At 45.7% G+C, this 15,896-nt stretch overlaps 1 long non-coding RNA gene across 2 annotated transcripts in view; it reads right to left on the bottom strand.

The window, feature by feature from the left end:
* Positions 1-1,462: 1,462 nt before the first annotated feature.
* Positions 1,463-15,896, bottom strand: part of LOC139350751 (uncharacterized) — a 30,309-nt gene continuing 15,875 nt past the window's right edge. For both annotated transcript variants that reach the window (XR_011603540.1, XR_011603539.1), the window contains 3 exons: positions 7,812-7,943; positions 3,942-3,989; positions 1,463-1,635 (listed from right to left, as the gene is read on the bottom strand). This is a non-coding gene — a long non-coding RNA (uncharacterized lncRNA). The remainder of the gene's footprint in view (positions 1,636-3,941; positions 3,990-7,811; positions 7,944-15,896) is intronic.

Genomic DNA, 15,896 nt, shown 5'->3' with positions numbered 1-15,896 from the left:
GTAAAGGAATTAATGTCGATGCTGTTGGCACCACTCACCCATTCAATGAAACCTCTGATATCAAATGTCAGTCCTCAGCTGAAGACAGTCTATCAGTTTATTGGTAAGTGGAAGGTTGCCGCGTGCTCCTGTGATGTATTGCTGCCCTCCAGGGAAGGCAGTAGGTTGTATAGTTAGCTCCTGATGGGGTAAAATCACAACCCTGAAACCACACAACCTACTACCTCACCCTGTACGAACACCATAAGTCACCCGGGCGGGTAGGAGGAAGATCTGGATGTGTAGGTTTGTGCAAAGGTCGCATCTGCTCGCTGTGCAAATGAAGACAGAACCACTTAGCTGTCATTACGGCGAATAGAGCAAGGTTTGGGATGAGAGCATTAGAAGGAAAATGTCACATTTCAGCACTGGTAAAAACCATTATTCAAACATTAGCTAATGGAGGCATTTTGTTACAGCATTTGCAATTATAATAAGGACATTTGAAGTAACCAAGAAAAGCACAACAGTTCTGTTTAAAGGTCTATATTTCAGCAACGTGCTCTGGATGTAAGGTTCTAAACATGCATGCTCTCACACTTATCTGCTTCTCCTCTACATCACCTCCTTTCTCATTGGTCTAACTTTAATGAAGGAGATTAACAAGGGGTACATGAGTGTTGATTAACTTAAAGTAAAAAAAAAGAAAAGAAGAAGTGGTGAAGCTGTCATGATGCCATCACAGTCGCTCCAGGAAAGACAGTAAGTTGTATAGTCATCTGACAGTTTGGGAATGACCCTAAAACTATACAACCTACTACCTCACCCCAAAGGACAGTTCATCTCCTGCAGGAGTCTCTCGTGTCACGTGGCTGACGGCCGGCCGGCGGGAAGTCGAACTCAAAGACAAACGCTCAGAAAACCAGGAAAACACACATGAAACAGAACAGCGAAGTGTGCAACTAAAACAGGCTTTTTATATGATAACACAAGTTAATGAGATAGAAGATACTGAAGACTGTGAGCTGCAGTTGAAAGCTGAGTAAGTGGGCCTTTGAGCTGAGATTATTATTCTGTCACAAATACTGCTGCCAGGGTCGAGAACAAACACGCATGTATTATGACTAGATTACTGTTATTATATCATTTGTAAGTAGATATTTGATTCATTGAGCACACAGGTGGGCCTCAGGTATTTTTAATAACTTTAAAGAAATTCAAATTAATTGATATTAACGGCAATTCAATTCTCTAACGCTTTTGTCAGGATGTTGCTGCCGTACACTTAGATTCTTGCCAATTTTTCAATTGTTTTTCATTTCAAATGTTCTAATAAATCAATACATTTTAGATCATTTTTAAAAATTTGAATCAATATCTCAAATAATTTTTTATGACTTCTAAATGAGTCACTGTATTCATGAAATTGATGTTTGTTTTATCACTTTTTAAATGTATTTTTTGGTGCTATTTTTCTTTCTTTCTATATTTACAGAAAACAAGTGAACCCACCAAGTGTTGTGAATGAAAGAAAGCCATCAAACACTTCCTAGAAGTCACCTAACCTTAACAGGTCACCTCTCCTCTGCGGCGGCGGCGGTGGCGGCTTCAGGCCTGTGCGGTCTGTCAGCTCGTCTCCTCTCAGGTTTCCTCGGCCTGATGGAGACAAATGAGAGGAGAGAGTGAGCTGCCGCCGGCTGTCGAAAGGTCACACTTTCACCTCGTGTCTCACACATGAGCGCCGCGTAAGGACCGCGCTCCACCTTGAGCCAACGCAACAGAACCAGAGAGCTGTACGAACGCAGGCACGCGTGTGAGCGAGCACAGGCCGAGGGTGTCTTCAGCCTGTGTTATTTATGAGCAGCCTGTTTGGCAATCTGCGTGTTGTTACCTGGTGGCTTGGGTAACACCTCTAAAGTGAACAAACACACCCATGGACGGGAAACGACACCATTAACTTTAAACTCGCCAATTAAATCCTCGGAAGATAACCGTGGTTCGTCTGCAGCCCGTCTGTGTGCGTCACAGGAGGACCTGCTGCAAACGAGCGCACATCTGTGTGTCTGTGAGTGTTTGGCTAAAGGGCCAAACAGGTTGTGGTTGTTTCAGGGAGTTTCCTGAGTGAGGAGGGAGAGGCTGCGGCTCTGCTGCGGTTTCCCCCCCGAGCTGGGGAGCGACGGGGGAGACGAGAGGAAGCGAGGTGGGGTCCGGCTTATGAAAGTGAGTCACTGCCTTAACTCCTCACACGCACGCATACACGCACGCACCGGTTTGCGGCTGTTTTATTGCAGGTCGGTTATCCCATAAATGCCACACAAATCTCTACACGAGCCACTTAATGTCCGAGCCTGTAAGGTATAACAGGCCGCTCCTCGCTGACGCTGCTAACGTGTGCAGGCGAGGTATCAGGTTAGCAGAGGACAAGAGTTCATTCCAGCACAGTTCACCTCTCGAGGTATCTTGTCATACAAGTATCTCTACCATCCTGATACAGTGGAGGTGAGCTGGATTTCATTTACGGTGCACACAGCATTGAAAAATCACTTTTAATTGGAACTTCTTTCTTTAAAAGAAATAGTCCGTACAAAACCTACTGACAGCTCGTCGTGCGGATTATCCAGAGTAACAAGGACAATGTTTCTGGAACACTACAAACGATGTTCTGTACTCCTACACTGTATCGGGGTGAGGGCAGGTCCCTCAAGACCTCCACGGCGAGCGCAGAACTGATGAGCGATAAGACAGAAAGCATGTTTTTGTGATTTGGGTGAACTAACCCTTTAACACTGGCGCGCTCAACTGAAATGTTGCACATCAGCAGTGTGATGAATGCATCCTGTATATTTTACTGTGTGTCCTCAGTACTGCAGTAACCTTATCAATTATCTGAAAAACTGTACTTCAAACACATTCAGAGTGTGTTATCATATTAACACACTCCAAAGCAACCAGCATGACGTCTGTCAAAAATATAATGGTGTCATTAGCTAATGAGAGGTGTGACTGAGGAACAGCCTGCAGCCACGAACCGTCCAAAAGCACATTCGTCCAGCGTTTGGGTGCACAGCACCCCGAACTGTAACTGAAAAGCGTGTTAAACTGTCAAGAAGGATGCTAAAAATGAGTTGAGATAAAGCAGTCGACTCTTTGAGGTGAAGGTGGTGGAAGATTAAAAACAATTCGACGTGAGACAGGAACCTGTGAGCGTGTTTCCCTGCTGAGTCGTGCTCTGTCCAAAGTCGCTGTAAACATGTGTGTTTTGGAAAACCTTTTTTAGTGTGCTCAAAACCGTGAAAGTCTCAACATCTGAGCACCACTGCTGCCCTGCGAAGGCGTCCGGTCACTCCGCCTGCAGTTGACCAGAGCCACCAACAGGTGTCATGTCTACCCAAGTACACGCAGAGAGTGTGTGCGGCGCTGAGCTCCCGTGACAATGAGGCCTTTGTGCAGTTCCGGGTGCCAGCCGGTGTGCCCTCGTGTACTGTTTCCCTCTAATCTTCATTTGACCTTTAGGCTGACGGCTTTTCTTTCCCCCTTTTTCCCCGACTAATTTCCTTTGAGGAGATTATCTTTGAGCCGCACCGCAGACTTACTGATTCAGATGACATGACACACAAAACGCGCCGGGCCCGGTTTTGATGGGACGCGTCGCTTGCTGACGCTGATGCTGCTGCGTGCCGGGAACAACGTGAGGCGGACTGTGTTCAATAAACTAACGACTGACTGTGTTAATTGTGCCGTGCGCCTGCAGGAAGAGGAAGCCGGAGGATGCACGTTCCCAGCGACACCGAAATGATTTTGCCTTTGATAATTAAGCGGTGTGATGGCATGCGCGCGCACACACACATACGTGGACACAAACACGCCGCTGAACGTGTCGCCGAGTGTGAAGCAAATATATACTTAAATAATTCAGAAATAAATTGGACAATGTAGAAAATTAATCAGATTTTGAAACTAACCCTTTTGAGGTCTGACCAGGAAAATTAAGTCATTCCCAAATAATGAGCCTGCAAATAGAAGAGAAAAACAGAGACGTAAATACAGTTATACTTACACACACCCATGTTGACACACAACACACTGCAAAATACTGCGCAGATATATTCACAAAACACACACACGCTAAGGTGTCCATGTAGCCTCAGGTCATAAACCTGCCAAGCAGCTACTTGAGTGTATCATTAAGGCTGATGTAACATATGTTAGAGTGATCACGGCTCAGAATACTGCAGCTGAATTTAGACTGGATAATTATATTACCATGAACTGGCCGGTGTTGAAGAAGCTGAAGATTCATCTCTCAGAAGAGCATTTGCCGTCAGAAAACGACCAGTGGGAATTATATTACTGCGCACATTAAGACCAACGGAGCCGTGGCTTTTTATTCTGCGCTTATTCCCATTTTTTCTAATTATCTGTCTCGTCAATAATCACTTTTATTCTTAAAGTGAAATACTGGAATTAAGAAAGTGCTTAATATATTAAAAACATCAAAGGAAAAATGAAACATTAATAAACAAGCATTTAATTAAGATACAAATAAAATCCAGATTTTTTACTAAAATACTCTTAGAAAAAATATGAAAATATTCTTTGTATATTATATAAATAAATATTACAGCCCCCTCCCTCCTCCCACACACACACACACACACACACACACATTACTTTAGAAAAGTTCTATTATAAAGTACAATTAAAGAAATTAAATTCAATATATATAAAAAATAAACGATGTATATTCAAAGAATGAATTATGCTCTTATTTTAAGACGAGAAAAAAAAAAACAATAAAGTAACGTGATTTTTAAAAAACAGCCCGGTGTGTTTAAGAAAATAAAATAATACAAAAACAAATCTTAAAATATATCTAGTTTATAATTTAACAATCACATTGTTGAGTTTGAAACCAAGCCACATACATATATTCATGTGAAAACCACACACACACACACACACACACACACACATACACACACACACACACAGAAGAACCCTTATGAAATGAAATGTTCGATTTTCCCATGAACTTTTGTTTCTGCTTCATTTAAATTCTTCCTGCAAAACAAAACCTTATGACTGACTCACACTCTCTCTCTCTCACACACACACACACACACACACACACACTCTCACACACACTCAAACAAGAGGAGGTGTATCCGAAAATGTAACTGAAAGAATAACACCTCAAATCCGTCTCGTACCTCATTTTCCTTCCTGTTTGACAAATTAAAAGGCGCTTTTTATGCCAAACAGCCGAGGCGCTGGCGACAAAGACAAAGCTGTGCCTCGCTCCATCTTTAAAATCGACGCAGACATCACTGGTGTCAGTGCTCTGAATAATAATCAATATTTTAAGTCTGTCTCTGTTTTGAAATGACTGCCTTTTCGCTGCGAGTGTGTGTCTCTGTATTATACTCAAATGCACCTGTGTGTGTTTGAGTAATAGCATGTGGCCATCTGTAATGTGTGCATTGTGTGTGTGTGTGTGTGTGTGTGTGTGTGTGTGTGTGTGTGTGAAAGCTCAGAGGAGGAGGCTGTGCCCTGCACTCCTTGGGAGAGGCGTGGGAACCCCATTCATCTTAGGAGCCAGGGTTCATTGTGGGGTACATAGCATCAAATGTGTCTGGGTGTTTGCCTGTGTGTGTGGGTGGGTGTGTGTGTGTGTGTCTGGTTCAAGATGTGGTGTGATGCTCTTTGTGCTAGCTTTCGCATTTCCTTCAGTTTGGCCGTTTTCTAACAGTGTGTAACACATCATGTGATTGCTTTTATAAAGCAGGCTTGTAGATTCAGCGTGGAGGCAAAGTCGGCAATTTTTCCTTTTTTTTTTTTTTAGCCTAAAAAAGAAAAACAGTGCAGGACTCCTCAGCGGTCCATCATTAAAGGTGGGAGAATATTTGAAGGGAAATCGGTGTGTTCTGGATAAAATCGCACAACAACCTGCCGCTCACTGCCAGCTTTGCGTGAAAAATACATTATTTTTCTGAATTCCAAAATCGAACCAGATTCGTGCTTTCTCGTGTCCTCAGGATGAATTATTCTCTCTTGACTGGCAATATTTTGAGGAATTACACTCTTTTCTTATTTGTGACATAAATCCACCCGACAGACACTTTTCGGACACTATTAACTTTCGATGTTTTTTCAAAAGTCGCTGATGAACAATCGACACTTTCCAGATTACGAAGCGCGTTTGAAGCGCGCTTCTCGCTGTTTCCCTACTATCGCCCCGTTTCTGGGATGGAATAAACTAGAAAGGAAGGAAACAGAAAAGGAGAGCAGCGAAAAAATAAAAAAAAACAATCTCATCCCTCATTTGACTCTGCTGCGGCACCTTGCGAGCCGATTGGTGCTCAGCAGTGACGCGTTCCTTTTTCAAATGCTGACGTATTAGCTCGTAATATCAGCGGGCTGAGGGTCTCGGAAGAGGGGTCCGGACACACCTAATGCGGGAAGTTAGGGCTTTCCTGCCATGGTGACAGCAATGGCGGAGCTCGCGCAAGACCCTGTAGTGTGTAACGTAGGACGTAGGTGGGATGACTAGAGCTATCTGTGATGACTCAGGCTGCCTCCACTCCTACCTATTGGTCATGGTAGACTCTGATGTGCTGAGGTGTTCAACATGATGCCTTCTCGACAGGCGATGTGGGGGAAAAATGTCCAATTTTTCAATTAGCGCTGGTAGAAAAAACTGATTTATGGACGACGATTAAAAGATGCCACACTAGAAGGCATCTATGGGGGGTGTGGCGTACTGATTTCTTAATTCTGTGAAAAATATGACATTAAAAAGTCAGATTTAGAGCAAATATTCGTCCTCAGGGATGAAGAAGCGGTGATACTGATGCAAATGACAATTTAACTTTTATTAATTCTTCATAAAGCATACCGCTCTATTCCGGCAAATACACAACCCAAATACTGTGAAATTAGGTTACATCGCTTTGAATTTAACGCAGTCTTCAAACTGTGCAACCGATTAAAGAGAGAAGCGTCTGCAGCTTGAAGCCTTTTTCTTGTTTACCCACGTGAAGGAAAATGTAAAAAATGTAAACGAACGCTTATATGTGAGCCACATTAGGGATAAAGCATAATAAACGCTTCGTCCAAAAGGCCCGTTCGAGCTGTATCAACGCTACGTGTGGCCACGTGTCAGCAGTGACCCATTTTCAAATGTTTAACCTTCTATTACAAACAAAAAACCTCGCTCGCATTCGCCGAGATGAGGTTTTAATGAGAAAACTCATTACGAGAATCGCGGTTAATAGTTTTCTGATAGCTGACCAGGAGAGAAAAGGGGAGAGAGACACAGGGAGAGGGGGGGGGGGGGGGGAGAGAGAGGGAGAGGGAGCGTTGTGGTGGGGCTCGGCCTTGTGTAGCAGGCCTTGTCTGGCCCTCGGCCCAACATTACAGCACTCGTCCCTCTCTGCTCCCTCCAAAACCGTCTCTCTTTCACACACACAAAAGGCCGACCTGGAGTGCAAAACTGCAGGTAGGAACGCACCAGAGGAGAGATTAGCTCGATTTCGTCTGAAATTCAAAGCCCGTGCCACGTTCTCCCCCCCCCCCCCCCCCGTTTTGCCTATATTCAGTTAAGCCTCCTCTCTCTGGATAGTCGTGCCGCCCCGAAGGAAACAACACCCAGACTTAAACACACCAACATGGAGATCGGGTCAAAACGAAGCCGCGCCATGGCGCCGGTTTCATCTTTTCGTCGTTTTTGTCAAACGAAGACCTCTGCAAGTATGCATGCCTCACACACACGTACACAGGCGTCCACACACACACCTACTTACCTCCACACCCACACATGCTCTCTGACTTACCCAGTGAGACTTTGAGGCAACTGGCACACACACCGCAGTCAGTCAGCTATCCGGGGTAGAGCGCCGAAATCTCCGCCGCTCATTGTGCTGGATTCCCTCCGTAGCTGTACGCAGTATGTCCACATATCCTCTCTGTAGAGAAGGGCAGAGAAGGAGCTCGGATTCAGTCACACAGCTCTGCACTCCCTGCAAGGAGTAGGCGGGCACGCCAACGAGAGACCCATTCAGAGTCCCACAAAGTGCCAGCCTCCCTGTCCGCCTCAGCGCCTTGTCTATATGTCTGTCTGCCCATCTGTCTGCCCCTCTGTCTGGGTTTTACCCTGTCAATCTGGCCACCTTAACCTAAACCCTGCCTCTGAGCCTCGGGTAACCTGCCTCACCTCAGCTAACTTGCTTTCTAATATTTGCAAACCGGCTCCCCTCGCTCTCCCCTGTCTGCCACCTCCTAGTCTGAGGCTGTCAGGGCTCGCCACAATAAGGAGGCCATGTGGGTTTCCCATGGAGTCGCGTGTTCCTCCCGTCTGGCAGTTAACAAGGCTTTGAATGAGGAATGTTAGCAAACAGAGCCGCTGAATGTCGGGTGAATGCTAAGCCAGGCAGCCAGTCAGATTGCAGCACTGGCCCGGGCATATGAATAATGCAGAAGACTCACAGGGAGGAGAGGAGGCAAGGCTCCGCCTCCCACTGCTCCTTCCCAACTCCACCCACCCCTCCTTCTTTTCCCCGCTCGAAACTCAAATGCCTTCACGGGAGCAAGGGAGCAGAGAAGGGGGGAGAGAGAGGATTCAAGATCTGTGCTGCTACTCGCTCGTGCAACGATGAAAAAAAAAAAGTCCTGTGACAGGAGAGCAGTTCCACATGCGCACACACATTATTACTACACATCAGTTCTTGAAACATGCCTCTTTTTGCCTGTCGTTGGGAGCTATCTCACTCTTTTTTGGCTTTTTGTGTCTTTTGTTTGGAATTGGCACCTGTCCCAGAAAAAGCCCCGTCGCTGCTCCGCCCTCCTGCTCCCCTTTCAGTGGAGACTGTCCGAGAGAGAGAGAGAGAGAGAGAGAGAGAGAGAAGGAGAGAGGGAGAGAGCGTGAGGAAGAGAGGGTGGGGCAGAAAACCCAAAAGAGGGAGAGGTTTAGAGATGGAAAGGGTGAGGAAGGAGGAGGGTGAAGGAGATAAGAGCACAGGAAAATACACGAGAAATCATCTGCTCAAATCGAGAAATGCACACGTACATGCACAGGTAACATGAAATCAAGCAGCTGGTCAAGCACCACGCTTGAAAAGCAAAACCGTCGTCTCCCTCCTCAGCTTCGGGGGGCGACTCACGAGGAAAGGCAGCATGGCGAGCAAATCTAGAAGCACGTGCTCGAAAAGCCTTCGCATCAGGGTACAAACCAAAACCACTGATTCTCCCCAGTCCACTTTAATTAACTCGACTGACAACAACCCGAAAACCGCAAAACGCGACCAAACGCGTGCGATCGGCGCCCGCCAGGTGAAGAAAACGCGGGTCCCGGAGAACGTCTTCGCAAATGGCGCAGCGATGTCGAAGTAGGAGTAAAGCAAAGCCACTTGTTGCATGATATTGAGGAGCAAATCTTTCAGAGAGAGGCGAGAGCAGGCAGAGGGTTAAAATCCTGGGACTGGGAGTAGTAAAAAATCCCTCCCTCTTTTGGCACAGAGTAGCTAAGGGGAGGGCCCGCCTGTAGAAATAGCAGCAGAGCGTTTTTCCCCTCTCTTTTTTTTTTCAGAGCTGCAGCGTCCTAGTCTACCCTCTCGCATGTGGCCGGGACCCAGGGAGAGAGGAGGAGGAGAGCGATGGATAGAAAAAGAAGCAAGAGCGGCGAGGGGAGGGGGCGAGAGAGGGAGGGGAGAAGAGCTGTGAGTGGAGGAGAAAGGGCTCAGCTGATGATGAAACAGGGACGTGTGGGAGTGCGTGCGCACTGCGCGTTTTCATCACCGGCGTGACGTGCGCGCGCACGAGGCGGGGTGGGGAGGGAGCTGGGGGGGCATACAGTGCACTTCTCCTGAAGAGGAGAGTCACAGCACACACACACACACACACACACACACTCGCAAATGATTAAAGGATTCTGGGACAACTTGCAACACCTAACTTTGAGATTCATGGAAAAGATTAACGATTCGTCTTTTCATTTCAGAGCTGCTCAGAGTTCAGCAGCAGACGTCTTACTTTGACCTGCGTGTCCTTTATCACAAAACTTCCAGGCGGCCGATGGAAGCAATGGCGTTCCACTAATAAAAGGCCGGAAAAGAAGTCTGGCTTGACCGCTGATGAATTTCGCCCTGGTCGCTGCTTCTTTTTCTCGACCACGGACACGTAATGAGTCGAAAGGCTACACTGACTGTTTTGGCTTGCAATCAAAGCCAGATAAGCACCTGGGTGCGACTGCCCCTCCTTGATTGCAACAGTGAACGGTGCTGTAAAATCCTGTAATATTTACCGCAGTGCGCCCGCCATGTGCCATTACTAGGCCACCCTCGCCTTCGCTGCGATCTGCAGCAGCGGCGGTCCTGCGCGCAAATAAGGAGAGATGTCGGGCAGTAGCCGAACGATAAAATGGACTCTGCCGATGACTCTGCTCGTGTCCCGCACCCTCCTTCCCTCTCCGCCTCCCCTCCAGTGTCCAGCCTGTTCTGTCTCCCACCCTTTCTTGTCCTTTCAGTAGCACTGTTATAGTCTACAGTAATAAACAGCCCGGCTCTGAACAGCTAGTGTTAATTTAAGCCTGCATGAGGGGGATCTTTTTAGGTTTTTTTGTGCCAGATACCACCCCTGCTGGCTCCCCTCCCCCCCCGCCCCCCGTCTCCTGCACACCTACCAACCTCTGCATCAGCCTGCTGAAGGTTATTCACACCCGTCCGGTTTCCACCCGACTTCCCTCCCTTCTCTCTGTGGCCAAAGTGCTGTAATGCCCCTTAGCTGTTTGCAACAGATTCCCCCATGGCAAAAAAACAACTTCCTCTCTTTTGGACGCCATTCCCCTCCCCTCCAGTTTTCTCTTTCCCAAAAGAAACCCAGAACTCAACACAGGCAAATTTTTTCCCCTCCTCTCTCCCCAAAGTAGCAGCCGCACAAAAGAGAGGGGAAAAAGGGAAAACTGTCCAAAGAAACGACAGATCTCACATCATGGAGCACGGCTAGCTGGTCTTGATTTCAATCTGTCTTTAGGGGAATCGCACACACTGACACAAATAAAGGTGGGAACACCTCCCTGCATATGCTTCACCGTTTTCTCATTCGTGCTTTTCAGCGTGGAGAAGACGACGAAGACCAGAGCGAGCATGAAGCGATTGAACAGCAAACTAATATGGCCGCTTGGTTAGTTGCAGCCTCTCCTACCTCCTCGCTCTCAGTCCTGGAGGCTAAAAGAAAAGGCGTTACGCTGCTGTGTGTGTGCGCGTGTGTGTGTGTGTGTGTGTTTCTACCTCAGAGGACAGACCCAGGGAGAGAGAGAGAGAGAGAGAGAGAGAGAGAGAGAGAGAGAGAGAGAGAGAGAGAGAGAGAGAGTGAGTGCACTTGTCTTGCCTAACTCTCCTCAGCTTTCCACAGTCTCAAATGAAACTCAGATTCCCTGTGTTCTGTGTTCTGCTGCACCATCCGCATATCGAAAACACACAACGCACAAACACCGAAAAAAAAACAAAAAAACCCCCCGACAACTTCCAAAACGTGGAAGAGGAGCGCGAGTGAGACAGAAATCAGGCTGCTTCGGGGGTTCAAGTGATTTCAGTGCACTTTTATCACAACGTGAATCCACTCGTGTCCCTTGATGAGAAAAACGGATCGAGCACCAAACAGTCATCCGGCTGAATCCTGTGACGTCACATCTCGCCATGCCTTTGAACCAATCGCAATCGCCCCTAGCAAAAAAACGCCACCACCACTGCATGCTGAATATAAATCAAACAATAGTGTAAACAAATGCATGTTTCATCAGCAATTTGAAGAGTCTCTCAGGCCTCCTCGTCTATCTGCGACAGTGTTTCTGCTAGTCAGTTGTTTACCATCTAACATGTGGCAGGAATTCAAAAAACTTGGCAGAGCCTGTTGCACCGTACGTCGTGGAGAGTTCACTTGAGGATACGACTCTGGTTTTGGCTCAGCTGCCAACTTCTGACACTGTAGCCCTCTGCACGGCCTCGCCCCTGCATGAGCGGCCTGCGTAATGCTGCCATTGATGAAACTCCAATATTAACAACCTCATTTATGACACCTCCAAGAGTCCACGACCGCAATTTTTGATTTTTTTTTTTTGCATCGAGCCCCTTCACCTCCAATCCGATCTCTGCCTCACCACACGTTTACTGTCAGTGTGCGAAAGCATGTCGCACTGTTGATATTTAATAAGGCTGTGAGTCATGTTTTAGGGGCACATTTCAGCTGGAGCGCAGTAGGTGATGAAAGGGGAGAAGCTGCAGTGATTAGGCTTCGGCAAATCTTTCACATCTGCAAAAATCAAAAAAAAAAAAAAAAAGAAATCAAGCGACCGCAGCGAATGTGTCAATGATGCACAGCTCGTGTTGCACAGTGGCGACATGGCAGTGAATGTCTCGCAGAGTTATAGTTCACTCGTGAGCTAAAACAATGGAGCCGTTGAGTGGTCTTATCAGGCACTCGGCACCTTCACATCCTTATGAATCATCCCGTGTGTGACCAATAAACATGCTCCAATGAAATTTATAGCACACACACACACACATACACTACTTGAGAATAATATGAGCTGCAATATTTTTAACACTCATTTGCAAAAAACTACAAGTTTAAAAACAGACAAATCACACACATTTCAATTAAATAACAAATCATTTTGGGGGTTTTTTGGCAGCAGAACAGAATCACTGACAACAGCCTCCTCTTTGAGAAAGTTCACCATTTAGACACAGCAAAAAAAAATTACGTAATGAAAAATATAATCCATTTCTGCACAAAAAATGCGATTCCTTCAATATATTATTTGTAGCTTTTGGTCAGCAGTGAATAAAAAGCAGGTGAATAAGCAGAAGCACAAGGGAATGACCCTCTGAAGCAGCTACTTCTGTGAATACACAACTTACTGCGCTTAAAGTTTGGGTCTAATTTACAAGCCTCAGACGTCGGCCTGTGGCAGGACCGCAGTATAACCCCTGCTGCATTCACCCACTAAGTTACAGCCATCTATACGTTCACACTCCGGCGAACACACACACGCTTCCTCCTCTCCTCAGTGACCGGTGCGGAGCGCCGGCTCCCTCTACGAGGTGGTCTGCTGAGGGGCCCCTCGGCAGCACGCGCCTTGACAACTTCTCTATTACAGCCGTGACCCCTAAGGTCACTCTCTGAAGGGCTCTGAACAAAGGCCACGACCCCGGGGTCAGAAGTGTAACGCCGGGGGCAGGCCGGGGCCCCACAGCAAAGGGAGCGTGCTGTTTGCTTTGAAAGGTAAGGATCACTAACGCAGAGGCCTAATAAGGATTAAGGGGCCATCCCCTTTGGGATGTCACTCTGGGGCCTCATACATCAGTCTCTATTAACCTCCGTGACCCCCGGTGGCCATTATGGGGCTACGGGTCACAGCCGCTCACGCTGCAGAGCTGTAAAACCTAACGTCGCATGCAACCTCTCACACGGGTGTTGCTGATTATATGGACAAATTGTTGTAAGGGGTAAACGCCTTGTCAAATAGGACACAGTCCTCCTATAGAGCAGTTCCGCCTGTCCAGGCAGCTTTCACCTCACTGCAGTGGATGGCTGATTTGAGGTTCTTAGGGAGGAACTTTAAGGTAAAAAGCGGAGCAAAAAGCCGTCAAATAATAGGCTGTAATAAAACAAAGGCCCGACAGGTCGAAAAAAATTAAACGCACATCTGGAAATCACACGAAAGCGACGGAATTTAATTTTTTTTTACTTCAATAAATAAAACTTCGCTAAAAGCAGGTGAGGAAGAACCGAGAGACAGGATCACAAAATGGAGGACAGGAGGAGACAACATGGCGGCCCGAGTGATGCAGTCACTCACACACTGCTGATAACTTGCCAGATCGCTACAAAAAGGTCGTCCATCGTGCCACATAGTGCTATATGTGACGCAAAGTTACCGGCAGACGAGTGGACTGCAGCAGACACCATATGAACTCCTTCAGTCACTTTGGGACCAGATAGAGCTTAACCCTCTGCACCCTGTGGAGGACGACGGACGACGTGGGCACGCGCTTTTTAAGCTCTTTGATTCGTTTCGATCACGTTTATCGATTTCCTCTTTTTTGCTCATGAGATGTCGGCGGGCGAGTGAAGCGTTTCAATCGCTTCAAAGTTTAGAACGAGTCTGAAATTGAATTATTTCCTGTCAGAATGAGAAAAGAAAGAATCTGAACACTTAAAAGCATCTTTTTCTTCAGAAACTGCCATATATTCAATACGAGCAAATAGTTATTTTTTTTAAAAAAGAGAGAAACTGAAAATATACAGTACATATACAGAAATATTAATCTTGACATATTTCTACCAGTATAATTAACAAAGTGAAAATAAAAGCCCCACTGTGTGGAACTGGTAATGTCTGAGCAGCAGAGCAGGAAAAAGGAGGCAGATTCAGGCAGGGATCAAAATCATTTTTCTGCTTCAGATACATTTTTAAAAACCCAGGAAGAATTAATGAATTCATGAATTCATTGACAGAATATTGAACTTTATTTAAAAGAAAAAGCTCAATTCTAAATTGCGGAGTAACCTAATAAGATAAAAGAAAATACAAGTCTTTTTCCTTTTTTCTTTTTTCTTGGTTGAGACCTTTGCAAAAGGACAAACTTTTCCCCTGAAAAGATATGTGTATATTTCAACAACAAAATGATGATAATTGAGTTTTTCCTGCTTTCTTCGACACAGAATTTCCTAATAAATTTAACTCTGACCTCTTTTCATAAACTGAACTCTGGGAAGTGATGAGGCAAAGTTCAAAACCACGTGAGCTCCCTTTCCACCTCAGCTTTAACATGTTAAAACCTACATTATCCATTAAGATGACTGTTTAAAAATCAGGATATGGCAATTTTATAAACTACCCGAGCTTCGGTTTGATTCGGAAACGCTGAAAAATCAATGAGGATTTTCTCTCTCAGCCTGTGCAATTAAAAGTGTATTGAGAAAGCTGTTATCCAGGATGTCACAACATGTTCTCATGAAACTTTAAATTGCTTTAGAAAGGTTGGACACTAAAAACGTGTTGCAATTGTCGAGAAAATAAGCGGGCGTCAGCGTGTCGAGAATCATTCCAGTTTCAGACCCTTTCAGACATTTTGAATGTGTAATTTAAAAATCATCCTTTTCAAATGCAGCTCTCATTACTGCAAATTGCTTCCACCAGTCTTTTTTTATTATTTCACATTTGAACTTGAAGTATTAAAGGCTTGTATAAATTTTATTTACTCTATAAAAAGGAGTTTTCTTAAAAAAAAAAAAACTTTTACATTACAAATATATAAGAGAGTCCTTCACTCTGACTAAAACTCTAAATAAACAAAGAGGTGCACGCCTGCAAGGTCAAAAAAAAAACAAAAAACCCTCGAGTGTTTTCCGAACACAGTTGACACTTATCAAGGGCACTAACTGAGCACTTTGATTTGAACGCATTTCTCTGATAATCATTAAGCCACTCACCTCTGAAAACCGAGCTTCTCTGCGTGGACGCAGCCCGTTCGCAGCAGAGCAGAGCAGAGCAAAGGTTGGAAAAGAGCAGAGACGAAATGGACCTGTGCTCGCTACAGACAAGTGTCCTAAACAGCCTTTAAAAACAGCCAAACACACAATAAATCCCAAACAAGCAGCACTTTGACAGCTTCACGGCTCGTCCCTTTTTCGCAGCTCTTCTCTCATTAAAGTAAGGGCAGTGCTTTGGGAGCACCATCGTCCTACTTTCAGTTAACCATGAGACTCCCCTCTCTAGGTCATTTTGCAACTGTCAGGTTTATTAGAAAAGTTTGGTTTCTAATTTAGCTAACAGAATACACTGTCCATCTCGAGGACGTAAAAAAAAAGTAATTACAGGGAATTATTATCCAGGGAACAAAAAAACATCACTGTGA

Source organism: Chaetodon trifascialis, chromosome 22 (genome assembly GCF_039877785.1).
Source record: "Chaetodon trifascialis isolate fChaTrf1 chromosome 22, fChaTrf1.hap1, whole genome shotgun sequence".
NCBI lineage: Eukaryota > Metazoa > Chordata > Actinopteri > Chaetodontiformes > Chaetodontidae > Chaetodon > Chaetodon trifascialis.
The sequence above is the reverse complement of the archived record's forward strand: the minus strand, read 5'-3'. Positions and strand labels throughout refer to the sequence as shown.